General features: G+C 40.3%; 1 protein-coding gene across 1 annotated transcript in view; it reads left to right on the top strand.

Annotated features, from left to right (window-relative positions):
* Positions 1 to 18,740, top strand: part of tmem132e (transmembrane protein 132E) — a 343,793-nt gene that overhangs the window by 201,027 nt on the left and 124,026 nt on the right. The window lies entirely within an intron of this gene.

Raw genomic sequence — 18,740 nt, 5'->3', positions numbered from 1 at the left:
TACAGGTAGTACAGAATGCAGCGGATCATCTAGTTTTCAGTCAGCCTGAAAGGGCACATGTCTCTCCGCGGCTCATTGACCTCCACTGGCTACCCGTGGTTGGTGGATGGTGGTTCCCCGATGGTGGAACGAGTATCCAAAGGCCGTAGGAGCAGGGGCGTCTCTCTCTTTCTTCAAAAATCTCCTGAAGACTCCTCTCCTAACACCTCTCACACCCTAACATGTCTGAGTAGCACTTACTGTGCACTGATCTTTTTTCACTTTGTCTTATTGAACAGATTTACTACATAGTGGTTACTCCAAGGTCTACAACTGTAACGATGCCTGGGTGTCGTCCCTCACTTGTAAGTTAATGTCGATAAAAGCATCTGTCAAATAGGTAACGTAAATGTACATTTTTTTTCAAAATGTAGGTTTTTTTTTTTGTACCTTTTGATGTACGAGATACAAAAAGAAAACATATTCTGATCCTGAATCAGAAAGACAAAACTTCCCTGACTTGAGGTCAGTAGATGACTTCTTAGACACATTCTGTGCAGCAGCCAGAGGTGTTAAAGCCATGACATTCATACAAAGCTTAGCCTCATCACTTCTATTTTAAAACATGTTTTCAGGGCTAACGTGTAGATGCTGTATGATTTTGCTGACAAAAGTGTACTGTATGCTATTGTGACTTTTATGATGACCTATATAGAGAATGCTGCTTCATCAGTATTCCAGATGGTGCTACGAACAATATTAAAACAAGTCTCATGTTGCGTTCATGATTCAACATGAGGCTTTCGTTCTAATTGAAGGGGAGTACTTTATACGTATCTGCATATATAATGGATTTCATTTCCCAAATATATGTGTGGATTTGGTCACATCGATGAGAAGGATTATCTCAGCACTCAAATAACTACCAGTTACAATAGGCTTAATGAAAAGGACAAACCTGAATCCATTGTAATGCCTGTACACCAACTGCTGTGAGTAAGAGTTTGTGAAAACTGCTTAGCAGTGAGCAGAAAAGTCAAAATGCCTAAAAGTCTTTGGAAATACGGTTGAAGCCTCCAGCTGCTAATGTGCCCTTGATCAAAAAGAAAAAGAGTCTAAACATTGACATTTCCATTACCAATGCATCGTATATGAAAAAAAAAAACAAAAAAACATTTGAAACAATATGAACCTTTTATATAATTAATATTGTTCAGTGACATCTAGTTTCTGTTTAAATGAAGACGGGTGGAGCGGGTGGTGGAGTAGGGGTACTGGAGATCAGCTGATGGAACTGTGGTGGTGGCGGAGGTGGTGGTGGTGGTGGTGGGGGGGGCAGATAAAGCAGACTGGGTACATCTGATCTAGATTCTCAAAAAGTGAAGCATTGCAGGAAAACAAAGTCCACTTTGATCGCATCAGAGAACATAGTAATCCATCTGCTCACTTGTGATTAACAGACTTATTGAATGATTCCCTCTTACATGTATTTTCACACTGACACCCTCCCAAAGATGGAGAACCCACTGTGCAAAGCAGGGAACTGCACCATGGCCCAAGAACCCCACATACGCCCCAGGTTCCCTTTGTGGCAATTAATTTGAGGTAATTCAATTAACTGTTACTTTTCTTGGGGATATGGGAATAAGCACCATTAAAGCAAATTTGATAAGAGCTGTAAGGTGGGTCCTACTTTATTACTTAGTCTCAAGCCCCGTCTTGAATAGAGGCCCTGTATCAAAATCTAGCTCTAGGATCTTCATTACGTCAGCTGATATCGTGGTTACGTTCACCGGGCATTCCTGAATTAATAGTGTTTAATTATGTTACTACACAGCAAACCTGGGGGCATGTAATACTCCAGCAGAGGAATACTGTACACAGTTCAGATGGGGTGGGGTGTTAACAGGAGCTGAGCGAAGTAACCCCTAGCATTTTAATCCGACCACATCCTCTATCTTGCAAAATGAAAGAACAGGGAGTCACAGCTTAAAAATGGCTTTGAGAACTAACACAATAATATGGGCATTCTCAACTCGGCATCTCACAGCAATCTCTCCGGACAGCTTCAGTGGTCTCTTGTACACTCTCGTCGTGAGACTGCCTGAAGACCAATTATTTTCTATCAAAGTGTTCTTTGAAGAGGAAATTTGTGCTGTTGAAAAAATAATGCGATTCGGGGGGAAACAGCCGCAATCAAGACAATCCCGAGACCGGCTCTACAAGCCAGTCAAAGTTGATAATTCAATTCTGATTGTTTTTCATAAATATTCTGTGCAAGATCCAACAGGCAGTAAATTGCAATCATGTATTTCATATGTAAATAACAACAAGTTCTCCAACCTGGATGTCATGGTTACAGTAATAAGCATATGGAGCGTACCAGCTGCGTCATTCTAGACCTAAACTACACCTGTCATCAATAAACACATGATTTAGCTTCAGTTTAGAGAAAAGATCTTGGTGTGGGTTACTATAACTACTTCATTAACCTTGGACTACTTTTCATGATTGTATACGTAGTTAAGGTTTGGGGAAGGGTCGTGGTTCAAAGAAACAACGATGACCATCTATGGGAAACAAACAGCTGTCTCCTGTGTCAAAATCCTGTGTTTTGTCAATCCATCCTTCCACCCTACGTCACCTGATTTCCTCCCATGCTCCCTTCCCATAATTATTCCGGCTGCTAGAGGTGGCCTAACAATAAAACATAACTATGGGTTAAGAACCTGCTCGCACAGAGGACCTATAGTGTCGTTATTTTAGGGGAGGACAGTCTCATTAATAAAAGCTTGAGGAGCTGCTTTAGGATGAGCAGGCACAGGCACAAGCTCTGTACCTTAGCATTCAGCATCCAATAAATCAATGCATACATTCTGCATACAGGTAGAGCTGTTAGTAGCGCTGCAGCGAAAGTAAACAAAGATGCGGTGACTGCACAAGAATGGATCTTTGGAATTGTTAATATGTTTTGCCTGATAATAAAGTGAGTGAGTGTAAAGTGATGAAGACAAGTCTGAGCGATTCACTTTTATTTATAAAGCGTCAAATCATATCATCACGGCCCTTTACAGAGGAATGTGGAGACCTTACAATGTTATAGAGAGAAATCCAGCAGCTCCCACCATGAGCAGCACTTTGTGACAGTGCAGAGTCAAAATACTTCTGATGGCAAAATGGTGGAACCTGGAGATAAAGTAGTATTTAAGCTATTTAAACTACAAGTTAGCCTACAGTTCTAGCACTAACAACATGAAGGCACACCTCGAAATTATGCAGCCAAATGAGAAACTACACAAATAGTTATGTCTCTCGTATTTGCTTTTCTCTCTTATGGACATAATGCGTAAAAATACATATTCAAATGGTTCGAATGTATGTGTTTGTCAATTTCCAGCACTAGTGTTGAGTAGAAGTGTCAGATCTGGATCCTGCAGAATGAGGACAGAGAGCAAAAGGACAAACCACGGGAGAGAGAACACCACACAGATAATGACATGAGTAGTTTCATATAAATGCACGGGGAGAGAGAGAGATAGATTGAGAGGAATGTGCTCAGTGCATCATGGGAGATCCCCCAGGAGCCCCGGCCTAAAGCAGCATAATTAAGGGACCGTTCATGACTCACCTAAGCCAGTCATAACTATAAGCTTGAGTGTCTAGGTGTCTGTCTCCTGAACCCAGACCGGGAGCTGGTTCCACAAGAGAGGAGGCTGACAGCTGAAGGCTCTGCCTCCCGTTCGACTCTAGGAACCACAGTCACATTTCGAGAGCGGAGTCCTCTGTTGGAATAATGGGGCACTACGAGCGCTTTAAGATACAATGGGGCTTGGTCATTAAGGGCTTTGTACGTAAGGAGAAGGATTTTTAATTCTATTGTGGATTTTTTAGGGATCCAATGCAGAGAGGCTAACACGGGAGAAATGTGATCTCATTCTCTAGTTCCTGGCGGTACTCGGGCTGCAGCGTTTTGGATCAGCTGGAGGCTTTTCACTGAGTTTCTGGGACATTCTGATAATAGGGAATTACAGTAGTCCAGTCTAGCGGTAACAAATGCATGGATTAGTTTTTTGGCATCCTTTTGAGACAGGATGTTTCTAATTGAGACAGGACTGAAGCCTACTCAGGTTTCAGTCCTGTCCTGATGCTTTTGTTGTCACACATCACAACACCGTCTCTCTCCTGCCTCTACTGTAAAGCTGTCTAGTAAAGAAAAGAAACTCCACCCTAAAAGTCTCTTTAGAAAATAAAAGCCAGTGTGTTTTATGATCCAGAGCAGAGTGTCATACTCAAACTACATGAATGTCACCTCCCTCCCATGTGCCTACATAGAATACGAGGACAGATTACTGTATGTAAACGATATCAATATCATTATCAATGTCAGATCAGTGATAGCCCAAATTAATCAGTCTCAGATTAGAAAAATACAACTTAGTAGTTGTTTTTGTGAGGCTTAGCTATAAAATGAGTTTATTAACCATCTTAATCTGCTGTCACATTCAAGAACTAGGAAAGCTTAAGTGCTGTCAAAACCTATTAGGCGATCCCTGCAAGTTGTAACTAATCATTAAATGTATAGACATTTTTCTGTGAAATAACAACCTGCTCCTACTGAGATATAATTATAAATTCCTGTGATAGATTCTGTCTGGAATGAAACCTCTCACTCTGTGAACCTGCAATCTCAGTGGAAAATGAGAGCTTTCTTGCAGCCGATGCTTAATTGGCAACAAACTAATACAGCTACAGCCGTGTTGATGAGGGTCCCTGACAACTGTGCTTGTGTTAATTGCACCTCAAAGCCATGCCACATTTCTTCCAGCTGATAAATATTATATATTCTATGAAATGTGCAGAGATACTGGTGGTTTCTTTGAATTTGTAAGTGATTTAAATGGCTTTTGTGAAATTGTTGCATCAGTAAATTAGGACATATTCTGTTAACTTTTGCTCATGCGGGAAGTATTACATTTTCTTTATCATTTTTGTTAAGATATATTTAACCTTATACTGTGCACAAGTTGGTTTTACAAAAGATAGTGTTTTCTTTGATATAGTTTTGTTTTTGTTTTTCCTTCATCATAGGCCTGTCAGTCTTTTGAACATGTAGAATCCACAGGGAAAATGTACTTGAAATAAATACGAGGCATCGTCTTTAATTTTATTTTTCAAGTCTAGCTGTGAAACAGTGAGCATTCGTTTGTATGTGCTCATGATCCTACTCAGTTTTTTAATGTAAATCCAGGGAGTGATTCTCAGATGTTTGATGTGTATGGGCTTGATCGGACTTTCTTAATGCCTAACGTGCCGATGGGGTTTCTTTTTAACTTCCCTTTTCTCATCTAATATACCGGTGCCAGTCTCAGATTTGGCTGTTCTCCAAATACTTTGCTGTCTTAAAAGATGCAACAGTGCAGTTTGGCAGCTGGCATAAAGCGAGATAGGAAACAACATATTTCCCAAGACCAGAGCAGGGCTGCTAACTCCCACATCTAAGACATCCAACATCCAAAGTACACATTTCTATCAAAAATTTAAAGAGAGTTTTCAAAGAGAGAGTTTGAGGAGAAGTTGGCTTTTTTCCCTTGAAAATGCAAAATGAACTGGCAGGACGAGTCGGATTCTGGACTGGATTTATGTCTGTAACTAATGGACGATCAAACACTTTAAAAATGGGAAATGTTTTACTTGTTGTTGAGTGTCTGTATAATATTCATTTATTTATATGTACAAATAAAACCCATTAAAAGCAGATGAGACAGAGAAATATGGATTGTGTAGGAGAAACAAAGGCAAGAACCTTATTAAAGATTCAAATCTCAAACGAAATGAATAAACAAAAAACAAGCGAGATGACAGTCAGAGCTGGATAAAAGAAATGAAAAAGACAATACACACAAATGGTCTCGTGAATACAAAGTGCATAAAAAATGACAACCGCAAAGTAAATAGGCAAAAATAGTCATGATGAAAAACAAAGAAAGTGAGGGATAATAAGGGAAACCAGGAAGCAGATGGGTTCATCAAACGGGTTCTTACTCAAGATGTGACGCTGATGAAATTAATTCTTTGATATGTTTTCACGGTATTGTAATAAATATTTAATATTTCTAATCATTTATGTCTACATGTCATCTAGGACTTCATATATCGCTGTATATTTTTGGGTGCTCAGACATCTCACATATTTCATCTACTGTGACACAAACTTTGGTGGAAACAATAAAACTCCTGCAGCATGAAATCTGACATGTACTTTTCCCCGACCTTCGCCTCAATGAAAGCTCCATCCCGTCCCGGGTGAAGCAGGAGAAAGTGGCCTAATGGTCCATGGCTGCCAGAGCAGCTGTCCAGAACTGCTTTTTTTTGAGTCACTGAGCCATCAAACTGAGCCGCAGCGAGGGTGTGAAGAGGGAAAGGCCCGAGGGAGCCCTGCGGCACTTTGGGAACAATCTGGTTCTCCTGATGCTTCCTTATCAGACTGCTGGTGGCCTCCTCACCCAGCCTGATGATCCGAGGTGCTGTGTAGTTTACAGTCACTCAGATTAAAGGAATTTTTCTTGTTTTTACCTGGGTCTTAGTTCTGTTGTTTTACCCATCATTTCTATCATTGATAATAAAATTGCACATTCGATGTTTAGATCTGGTAGCTGCTCAGAGGAAGTCAGACAAGACAGGAAACCAGAGCTTTCAGATGATCTGACAGCTTTTTAACACATGACTAAGGGGCACGTAGTTTTGTGGCAGAATGAGGAATTTTCACAGTTTTACTTCAAAACGAAGCGACTTAGATCATCCGCACTGTCATATTGTTGCCACCTGATCGGGATTCTTGCCCTGTTGGATTTGTTCCCAGATCTAAAAAATTAACTTTGAGTACAAAGTTATCATAACTGATAGATAATGGTCAAAACTGCCAAATATAAAAGTTGTAACAAACTTCTGTTCTGTCAATTATTTGTTAAAGAAAATAAGAAGCAATCAGTGTAGAGCTGACGGATAAAAAGTGTGTGACTAACGTGACTTTATTAAAACAGAGAGAGGGCGGCAGTGGCGAGTTAAGAACCATTTGATCTCACACAGAATCTCCCTTATTTTTATTACCCTCAGGAATAACATCTGAAATAACAAATAGGAGACAAAATTCATATTTGACTTATTTATTGGAAAATACCACAGTATTTTTTTTTTTTTCTAGGTTTATGGTCTTTCTAGGACAGGCTGGGTTCCATCATGACCCTCTGGGGAAAACTAAAAACTAAAAAAAAGAGGCAGAGGCAGTCTTCACCGTCGCCCCTTTCCACACTCATTAGAAACAGGCTGGTGTGACATGACCAGGCTTATTGTGAGATATAGTGGTAGACCCTCTGAGTGTCTACTAGTACCTCTCATTGTTCCCGCAGAGATTTCCTCCCCTGCTCCTCCAGACAGTCTGTCAGGTGTTCAGCTGTCAGCACAGATGGGAGCTGGGTTTGCTGCTGCTGAAATCTCAGCAACTGCACCAACATTTTTTTTTTTTTTTCTACAAGTGCATAGAAGAGATCAGCGGCCTTTATGTGTTTGCACAAAAGACACTTTACAGGATTTACTTGGTATTTTTTGCCGTGGGGGTTGAAGCAAAATGGGTGTCGGGGTGAACGATAACACTTTTTCTCCCAGCAGACGTCTATACATCCGCACAGAACAGCGAACCTTTGATGGGAATATGGTGCCGTTACTCTTCAGTTTTCTTTTTTTCTTTTTTTTTTTAACCACCTTCCATTCACTGCTTTATTATTCATTACTTTCACTCACATGGAACTAGTCTGATATTTACCCAGCTTCATTTCCAAGATGGAAAATCACCACATATTTTAGAATTACGTATAAATAAAGTTTGTCCTGTTACACCCACGACATGTAAAATGTAAAAAAAAGTGGGTTCAAGCTGTCATACAGTCTTGTGGCTGCTGAGAAATGGGAGTTCCTTTATGCAGCTTATCTGAGTGAACAGTCGGCTCCTCTTCCATTGTATATGCAGACATTTCCATGGAGAGGACGGATCCCTTCAGCCATGATCTGCCTCGTCGTGCCCATCATCAGTGCTCAGCACAGATACATATGTTTGGTGGCTGCCTGCAATCTTTTTTTTTTTTTCTTTTTTCTTTTTCTTTTCTGGCACTTTTCTGACAGCTTTTCCCAGGTTGTTGTCCTTGGCAACACACAGTAACACATCTGAGTCCACCATGTTTGTGGAAACAGAGTATTGGCTTCTTCACTGCTTTCGGCAATGTGGTGCATCCGAGCATGTAAACAGGCTGCGCATGGATTGCCAGACTCTTGATGAACTAATTTACCAAACACTAACAAGCATCTTTTGTTCAGAATTTGTAAACTTTCTGTATTTAAAAGGTTGGACTCATCACTATTGAAGTTAGTTGAATATGTAGAAATATTACTTTAAATGGATTCTCTCTTTTTTGGTCTTTAAGTTTAGACCTTTAGAGTGTACCTGCCAGGTACTTATACTGCATGTTGCCATACTTTGCACTCAAAACAAGCTTTTACCACCATCAGGGCAGGCGAGTATACACACAACTTTAATCGTACCTCTCAGCAGCACATGCTCATCCGATGATGTCACACTCACACCTGTCCCGCCGTAAACAATCGCAGGTGGGAACCAAAATTTACTAAATAGACTAAAGAGGGTTGTACGTAAGCAAATTAAATGTTACACCTATAATACAAACAGTGTATATTTAAAATAATGTAGTGCTGCTCGTGTGTGTGTGTGTGTGTGTGTGTGTGTGTGTGTGTGTGTGTGTGTGTGTTAAAACAAGCATTACCTCCCTTGCATTGGTTTAACATGAGTATTGTTGCACTATGTCTTTGTTTTATCATCTCAATCACCACTGCAATCATATTCACAAGCCATAACATGGTTGTACTGTAGATTGCCATCAGGTATTATATTTTTATGGTACGAGCACTGTGGTGGAAAGAAAATTGTTTCAGGCCCATTTGACACATAACTCTTTTATTGCCAGTTCATAGGCTTCTATAAACTGTTGGAAAATCATTCAAAAACATTTTTTCATATTAAAACTTCACTCAGCTCTAGTCCTCTTAATTCCTCTTTCTCATTTTCTGTGGTGTATCTTTTTTTAGGGGGAATCCTGCTGCCTAATTTGACCAATAAGCTAAAACTAAGGAATGATGTAATATCTTCATTAATATGGAAGTTTATTTTCAGAGCCCCTCTTCAGTGTTATCTTTCTGCAGCTGAGCTCTCCTGAATCCCAAATTGAAGCGCTGGAACGCCGCGAGGTACTTACAAAAGAGAGTTGCATATGTATGCAAAGCCTTTTAAGTGTGAAAGCCAAACACAGTCATGTTTCAATTTTTTAGGTGCATGTTGGTTGTCCAGAGGGCAGTACACTCAATTTTCATATTTTAGCATTAATATCCAGCAGGGCGTTCTTTACTGTGACTGTGGATAATGTGGCTCTCACACTGTCAGTGGGACCCAAATACACATTACTGTTGTTTACTGTATATATATATATATTCATATATATATATATATATATATATATATATATATATATACACACACCACATATACACTAATTAACTCACATGTTGGTAATCACTTTGCTCTTGGCAGTAGATATATTTTCTAGCTTCTGTGCTTGATGGACCTGCCGTGGAAGGAGCTGTATGTATCTGTCACAGTAGAAAAACCTCTATGGCAATATTTTTAAGAAACAAAAATCTAATTATGTACAAAAGTAGAGGTCTTTGCTGTTAAACAATATGAAGTAAAGAACAATAATATATCCCTTCTACAGCTGTTACTTGCGCTAACAAACTACAAACTTGAAGCATGTCAAAACAGTTGAACTCAGTTACCTGCACAAAGTTGTCAGTGCGTTCTATCAACTGTGAACAACATTCAGCAATATGTGTTAAACTACAGGTGCTACAGTACATGTGATATTTTTGTTTGTTTTTTTTTTCAAAAATAGGATCATGTTTCCCATAAGCCCCTGCTGCTGCTCCTCTGGTATCACATTTGTTTTGAAGAGCATGAAGCATGAGAGCCACTAAACAGCACTTGAAAAATAATAATACCTGTTGGACAAGTAAAGCTGATGTCAAGTTGAAAATGAGTAGATAGTTCAGCTGGGGGGGGTAATGGTTGCAAAGTTACGATACGTAACCCACAACATCAGCTGATTACAGTTCCTGCTACAGTAAAAACAGCAGAAGCAGATGCTGGGATATCCTGACCTTTAATCCTACATTTCCCACAGTGCAACTCAACAACACCACTCTCCCTGCCTGGTAAATGCACATTCCCCCACTTTTATTGTCATTTCCACAACATTATCAGGGTTTGACAAAATAATCAAGGCCTTCACATCTCATCATCTTAACCAGCTGATGTGTTTTGCTTAGTTGTCATGGAGATGGCTCACATAATGGACCTTGATGACAGCTCGCAACATGGTGTCAAGATTATTTAGTCGATCTACAATTTCCAGGGTATTGAAAGAGTGAACTTTCAAGCTTATCATCATCAAGGCTGTTTTCTCTTACTTTACAGAGTTCCTCCAGAGCAGCAGCAGATGTTATACAACTGCTTTCACAGGCTGAATACTTTGTGTGTAAAATCAGTAGAGTGACCCATAAATATCCTAATTTCAAAGTACTGTATGCCCCCCCTTTAGCCAGCCACTTTTACAGGAAGTGAACCTAGTGGTTCATCACTCGCTTCAGAATTAGACAATCCAGCAAGATGTGCATATGGCTTAAAACAGCTTAATTAAAATGAATGGGCTTTATTTTTATTTTATGACGGTGGCACTTGCCCCTTTGTTCAAATAATTTTAAGTCAGTGTCTAGACCTGGAAGCTGCCAAACTCCTGATTAAAATGTGTCTTTCATGACGCAACGGTGACCAGTTTGTAACACCGTTTCGATTGGTGTTATTCCACATAAAGACCACATTCCTTCAGTTTAAATGAAACTTGATTCTGGCTCTGATTAATGTGGACATTAACATTAACACTTTAATAATTTGTAATTCCGCAGTGACAGTGTTGAAATGGCAGTAACCAGAATAAAGATTAGAGTTGGTAATACTCGAATCACTGATGCATCTTCAAGTATTAACATTAATTCCAAATAGCCTTTAAATTCATTCACTCCCCAAATCCCAGTATCAGTAAATTCAGAGTGTGATGTGTCTGAAGACTAATGACAATTGGTATAAGCACAGTTACACAGAGCAGGCGTGCGGGCGAGATCATCATGAGCAGCACTCACACCAGCAAGCTGTTTGGAAACGTAAAAAAAAAACTCTCCTACAGTTAATTAACGGGAATCTCGGCGTGTTGGCATAGTAACAAACATACAGCCTACAGGAGAGGGGAGGTGGAGGGAAACGGGGAGCGATGGATGGATATGTGCATCTGTCAGTAATTTTAATGAGACACAGCCACGCGAATGATCCTCGCGAGCAGTCGGTTGCATCTGTGTCACCTCGCAAAAAGACTGCGTTTGTGTAGATAGGTGATAATACATGCACACAAATTAGGCATCAAATACAACAAGATACATCTTGACATGTTCTCAAATTCATCTCGTATAAAAAAAAATAAAAAAATATCTCACATTTCAGCTGTGGTGTTCTTGCACCACACCTTGTGCCACAACAATTTCACTCTGAATCAATGAATAAATTACACAAACTGTGCTGCAGCGTTTCTCTGGGCTTTGTGGATATTCACAAAACTTAAATGTACAGGTGGAATCAAATTTATCTCGCCTTGTTATCGCTCCACAGATGCTCGTATTCTCATGCCTTTAAATTATTGACATGAAGCGTCTATGAAGCGTCTTCCTCCTCCGCACTCACCAGTATCTAACTGATTGCAGTCCCTCTTATCTGATGAGAAGTGATAAGTGATGATGAGTTTTGACTTTTCTTAAAGGACATTATTGATGGAGACACAGTGAAAGTGTATCTGCAAGTTGGACATTTATTAAAATTCACTGATGAGGTGAATGTAGGTGAAAGCTAATATTGATTTACCTTATTAAATCTATCAGAAGGAGACATACAACGTAAAGCGTCAGAGCAAAGTGTTGGTTGAACACTGCTCTTCATAAAGATATTCATTTGGTGTTTTGAGGATGGCGGTGGAGAGCGCGCTCTAACGCGCTAAAAAATCCCCCACAGGTGTTTAGATCTGGTGACTGTGAAGGCCACAGCACACGATTCACATCATCATACTCATCAAACCATTCAGTGACCCCTTGTGCCCTGTGGGTGGAGGCATTGTCATCCTGGAAGAGACCCCTCCCATCTGGATAGAAATGTTCCAATCGCTCAGAACAACTTGCATCAAGTGGACCCAAACCATGCCAGCAAAAATCGGATCTATGATGGTTTTAAAATAACAATACACCATATTTGTGGTGTAAGAGTAGCCAAAGCTAACTACCACCTCCTGCTTGTCTGCCTTTCCTCAAGGCTGCATCTTGACGGACATGCTGCCAGCCAGAATAATCTGTGAACGCGTCTTCTGCTCTGACAGATGGAGTGGCAGATCTTTGCAGAGAGGGTTTGATCCAGTCCTTGGATGTCCTCCTCTGCTCCACAGAAGAGCACTGGCCTAGATGGAGGAGGCAGTTGGTGGTTTTTCGAAAATATTGGAGTCTCAAAAAAAAAATGACTTTCTCTGTTCAGAGAGGAGCTCAACATACATGGCCAAACCAAATAGACTTTCACTGAAGTGGCCAAAGCTGGCTCCGAGCAATGGTAGCATCTTGATAAAATGCATGAATTAGAACTTCTGAGTTGTGCCTCTCAGCAAGTTGGAAAAATGTCCTTGTACTTTTGGATCTTTTTTTTTTTTTAATGTGGGCACAAATTTGTCCAGTTTTAAAGCATCAAACAAACCCATGTGTCTGCAGGTGGGCAGCATATGTGTAGTGTTGTTGCTGTTTTGTGTTTACTTTTTTTCTCGGGATAGTCAGAAGTATTTGTTTTTAAATCATTTTAATAAACAGAAATCACAGGCAACAGGCAAAAATAATGGACACACATTTCCAGTGTATTCTATGCTACTTTCTGTACGTTGCTCTATGTGATTGTGTTTTCTACGTCTACATGTTAGAGGGCCACTGTTGCAGGGCCACTGTAGTTTAGATTGTAAGTCGATGCAAAAGTTTATATATGTGACTCTGGAAAAAGTAGTTTGACAAAAAAAAAATCTTTATTTTATTTTCTGTCATCCACATCTCATCCTCATCCTCATCAAAGGAAAGATTAAAACGTTTTGGGTTTTTTTTTTGTCAGACTAAATTATCATTGTCTTCTAAAATAACTGTGCACATTGTTCCGTCTTCATACCTGAATTGTTGCATTGACTGTAAGTCAGTGTCTTCCAGAGTGGCCCGTATGACTCTTCTGAAAACTAGTCACGGACTCCTCTTATACAGCACTCTTCCAGTCTCTTCGACCACTCAAAGTGCTTTTACAATGGAAGCCACATTCACTCATTCACACACTCACTGTTTTTTTCCTGCACATATAGCGCTTTTCTCTCACACACACACACACAATTTGCGATGCAGTGTCTTCCCCAAGGACACTTCAGAATACAGACGGGAGGAGCTGGGACTCCAACCACAGACCTTCTGATCCGATTAGTGGCTGTACCACCTGAGCCACAGCTGCTCCCAGTTATGAGCTGCCTCCTCCACAGTACAGGTCAGGTTAGCTTTAAAAGAGAGATCACGATCATGGTTAAAAAGAAAAACAGGATGTCTGAAGTGTTGAAGTAAGCATAATCATATACTCTGATCCAAAGGGTCTTTTTGCAGCTATACATCATCCTGTAAATGCTCCTGTCAGTGAAACGTCACATACAGTCACGTAGGTTCATTTGTTTTGATTCTGCAACCGACTCTGTGGTTTTCTTGAAGAGGACAGACATGAGGGCACATGAGTCCAACTTAGAGCAGGACATCATTTGCCCTTGATGATTCATATTTACTGTACTGTTATCATCTTCAGGATGCTGAATAATTGCCCACTGGCTCTTGACACCTCCTTGACAGCTAGTTTTCTGTCAGAGAAGTGGCCTTTTTAAAGGGGATGAGAGGAGTTTATTGGCCTTTACCGAGGCTCGCCCCAAGTCCACCTGATACTTATATATTCCACCTACAAGGACTGTATTCATCCTGCTTCAGCCACTTCTCCATATTGTGCTGCGCTGCGTCAGGATTGTGCTTGTGGCTCCAGCCACAGAAATGAGTTGGCCATACCTACGAGCCTACGACCCAAATTTACTTGTGTTTGCACCCAGTTTGACAAAAATAGGTTTGTGTGTTCAGCACATATTTAGTTTGGTGCTGTGTGTGACACTGCCTCAGCACCCTGTGTCGGTAAAAACCATTTTACCATAATCTCAAAGCGATTAGCGTCTGCCGTGTCGCACACAAGACTCAGTAGACTCGATTCAAAGGTGGCACTGTTATCAAACCTGATATTACTGCTTGTGCTCCATAAATGAGCAACAGACTTCTTTGTAAAAGCGATCAGAGTAGCAGTCATTTGCATGTAGCTGAACCAGCAGCCTGATCCTGACACACCTCATGGTAATTATCTATGAGAATGCAACTGTAGCATGATTATACACTTTTAAATATGTTCTTCCACTGATTAAATTTAGAATTCTGATGACGGTCTAAGGCTCTACAGTCAGAGACCGCCTGCAAATGCTCAGAGACACGCCGAAAAAAAAAAATGAATTCACTTCTGTGCCCGTTTGATGCTGTTTTCATAAATAATTGATGCTCCCGTCCTCCTTCAGCCCTGCCTCCAACTTTTTCATCCTGGGAGATTATCAATGAGAGCTCCTCTGTAATTCCAACAAACAGCTTCCTCTTTTGTTCCCATCTGCTCGGTGTAGAGGCTGGAACAGTGAGGGCCTCTGTCATGTTGACGTGAGGACAGACTGGAGCAGACACTTCCAGCTGTACCGTCTGTACCTGTCCCACCTGGAGCACCATCAATACTGTTTCCTCGTGGAAGTGTTAATGTCAGACAGCTGACGCCTTTATACTGCCTCTCTCGACTTGTCACAGCTGAGACTAGTTTTTTCTTGTCCCACAGAGGGATCAATATGGAGATAAAGTTCTGAAAGACGGGGGCAAATTGAGTTTTTTTTTTTTTTTCGCTTGACACCATCCGGCAGCTGTTTAACTGTGAAAGGTGAAGGACTGTAATTGCCGTGTCAGAGTCAGATGGCTTTAGAGAAAGAGGTTAATTTCTATGATCAAACAGAGGTTTAAAGGCGAGTACCAGGAAAATGGCAATTAGTACTACAATGGATGACACAATAGAAGCTTATGTACATTTCCTGTTGAAGTAATGGCAGTAGAGACTATGGTTATGTAAGTGATCGTGTAACAGCCGGAGCTGGCACCATCAAGTGGGATCAGAACGTCAATGAGCCTCATAAATCTGTCTTCAGCCACAGTTTGTTTCTTGCTTCCAGATGGATTTGAATCTTGATAACTCTGGCGACACTGAGTGTGTGTACGTTCACACTAGAGTCCCGGTTCGCGGCGGTTTTCAGAATGTCCTGGTTATGTGTTTGTCATTTAAGCGCTTTGAACCCGACACACTGTGTCTCTTCTTCTCAGAGTCATAGCTCAGTCAGATCTGAGCACATAGACACTGCTGAAGTCTGTAGCTGTAACAACTAGCAGTTTAATCTGTTAGCATTTATTAATAGTTTTAGTAATTTTTAAAGCAAATTTATCAAATATTTGATGGTTCCATGTTCTCACATATGAGAACTTGCTCCTTTCTTGGTCTTACATTATTGTAAGTTGAATATTTTTGGACTTTGGACTTTTGGTCTGAATAACAAAAGAGTTTTTGGTTGCTGTGGTGTAACTTCGTCTCTAAATCCATTTTTAATGTCCTATGTTTTGTCAATCTCTCATGAAGCACTTTGAATTGTGTTTGTTTGAGATGCTATAAATTATTTCTATTGATTGAATTGATTGATTGATTGATTCCCTAGTGCCCTTGTGTTGTAGGATTTTGTGATTTCCATTTTTGATTAGATGATGTTTCATAGAAAAGACGATTAACTGATTGATCAAGAAAGTAATCATCAGATTAATTAATACAGAAAATAATCATTAGTTTCATCCCTATTAAAACCAGTGTGACTTCAGGAATATCAGTTTCCATAAACGCCCATAAATCTGCTTTGAAATCACAGACAAAACGATGCTTCCTCTTGCCTCATAAACATCAAATTTTCTCCAGTAACATTATCAAAAATAATCCGCTTATCGTTGTCTGTATATCCATGACAGGAAGCGCTAGCAGCTAATAAAACAAGACAAAACATCCTTCCTGCTTGCATCACCCAAAGCATGATGGGAACTCTAGTTCTTAAACTCTGTGATTATCCCAAGTAGAAGTAAGAAAAACAAAATCAATGGACAAAATGTACATCTATTACTGTTTTTCATTTTGCATTCATCCGTCTTTTTGGCTAAACTTAGAAAAGAGCTTATCCTGGTTTGGAGAAACCTGAATATATTACCTGGAGTAATCCAATAGAAACACCTCATCCAGGTGTCTGGTCACTGTCTGCCTTGTTTGGAGGTGTGTCTTAGTTATTTTATGGTTTTCTGATAAAGGAAATATGATGATAAATGATGACGGTCTGATGAAGGGATGTGCGGCACTGTGCTGCAGAGATGAAACTGTTATGTCACCTGTGACTTCCATCACTGGTGATAAGATAAGAAAACTAATCCAGCAGATTCCCACAGCCAAAAACTAAAGTGGGTTCATGTTCAACTTTGAGGTGACTCAAAAATCAGATACCTGGATACTAAAAAAGTCAAAAGTCCTGAGATTCAAAACGGGATTAATTAATGTTAATGTAAAAGTGCTTACTGTGAGTTTCTTGGTGGTCGTTTCACTGTTGCACGAAAATTATGTATTTATGCAGAAGAAGTGGTGTGAAACTACCATAATGAAAAGTGAAAAATGGACTGGAATTAACAGCAACGAAAGATAACAGTGCACACATTGATGTTATTTACTGGGCAAAGGATTGGTTCACAAGGTGACAAATTTGGGTCAGTCATCTTGTATTCAGTGCTGCTCGCCTGCCTGGTGTTACAGTTTTCATTATCATGGGCAGGGGAAACAGCAGAGGCTAATCTTTCCATGACCAACCAGATTAAGCTAGCAAAGCAGTTTTTTGCATAACAGGGGCAGAGTTATTGTTTGAAAAGTGCTAAGGCAACAGCACTCTGACCTTGTGCTGAGTGTTACTCACACACCCTGCGGTACAGTCTCAGATACAGTGTGTGTGTCTGCAGCTGGAGAGGCTAATTGATCTGTGAGAGAAAGTTGTGTCAGGGTGGAATCTATGAATATTTTCAATGTGGGTAAAAGATTTTGGTCAAATAGGAAAACACTGCGTTATGGTGGAAGGAATACAAGTGGAGTAATCTGTTAGTTAACCTACAAGGTGACATCCAACAAATCTCTCATTTCTTGATTTTGGTGAACTGGAAGGAAACTGTTGCACCTCTCATTGGCGCTTTGATCAAGAATATGGCTCAATGTCTGTCCATGGAGAGAGTAACATATACTGCACCTTGAAAAACAGACGAGGAAATTTGGAAACCATTTAAGTATTTCATACAAAATGGAGATACAGTAGAGCTTCTGCAGGACAACAAAATACTTATCAACATAGTGGTAAACCCCAGAAGGGGTAAATGTATTGCAATGTCTGTTTATGTTGTTTATGTATATCTTTACTTTCTTAGAGGTACAGTTGAATTGTATGACTGACTCTGTCATATGCGGGGGGGGGGGAGTAATTTAATTATATTAATATAGTATATCTGTATTGCACTTTTTAGTGACAAAGTACTGTAAAGAACAAAATGAAAGACACAGTCACAATAAAAAATAAAAGAAAAACAATAAAACAAATAAAAACCTGGAGCAAGGTAAAAACAACAGAGACATAAAAACATAGACAGGACCTGATGAAACAGAGTGTGTAATAAAAACTGGTAAAAATAGATAAGCCACAGATTTATTGTAGGAGTAAGTTTTGAGAATTGATTTAAGAGGGTTCTGAGTTTTTGAACGTCGGGTAGGGAGTCGAACAGGAAATGCAGTAACAAGGCGAGCTGTGGAAACAGTAAGGAGGGTCCCACCTGAGGAGCGCAGGCAGCGGAGAGGCTCACAGGATACAAGTAAATCTGTGATGACAGTAGGAGCAATCCCATGTATGGCTTCAAAAGGTTTATCATGCATGTAGTTATTGTTGGGGCGCACAGGGGGAGACTTATGTGCTGCTCCAGTGGCCAGTTGTTCCAAACTTCAGGGCTAACCCGTCACTATAGCGCCTGTAGCCACTGTAGTGTGGCAAGCAAGACACAGGAGCCCGGCTTTGGTCCTGCAGAGTGCAGCGTTTATTTTCTGACAAGCACCTAAAACTGTGCAGACACTGCCCTGTAACTTACAGCTACGCCTCACTCCAAATCTGCTTCGCCAGCTTCACCCTCACGTATAACTGCGCTCACTCTCTCTCTTGCTCCACCACTCACGCGCTTCACACAGAGCTTTATTAAAGGGAAATCGTCATGCATGAATGATACATTAGCATAGCTTTCATTTTTACGTATGATCCATGTTGAAGAAG

This window comes from Seriola aureovittata, chromosome 15 (assembly GCF_021018895.1).
Source record: "Seriola aureovittata isolate HTS-2021-v1 ecotype China chromosome 15, ASM2101889v1, whole genome shotgun sequence".
NCBI lineage: Eukaryota > Metazoa > Chordata > Actinopteri > Carangiformes > Carangidae > Seriola > Seriola aureovittata.
This window is presented reverse-complemented; position numbering and strand designations above follow the sequence as displayed.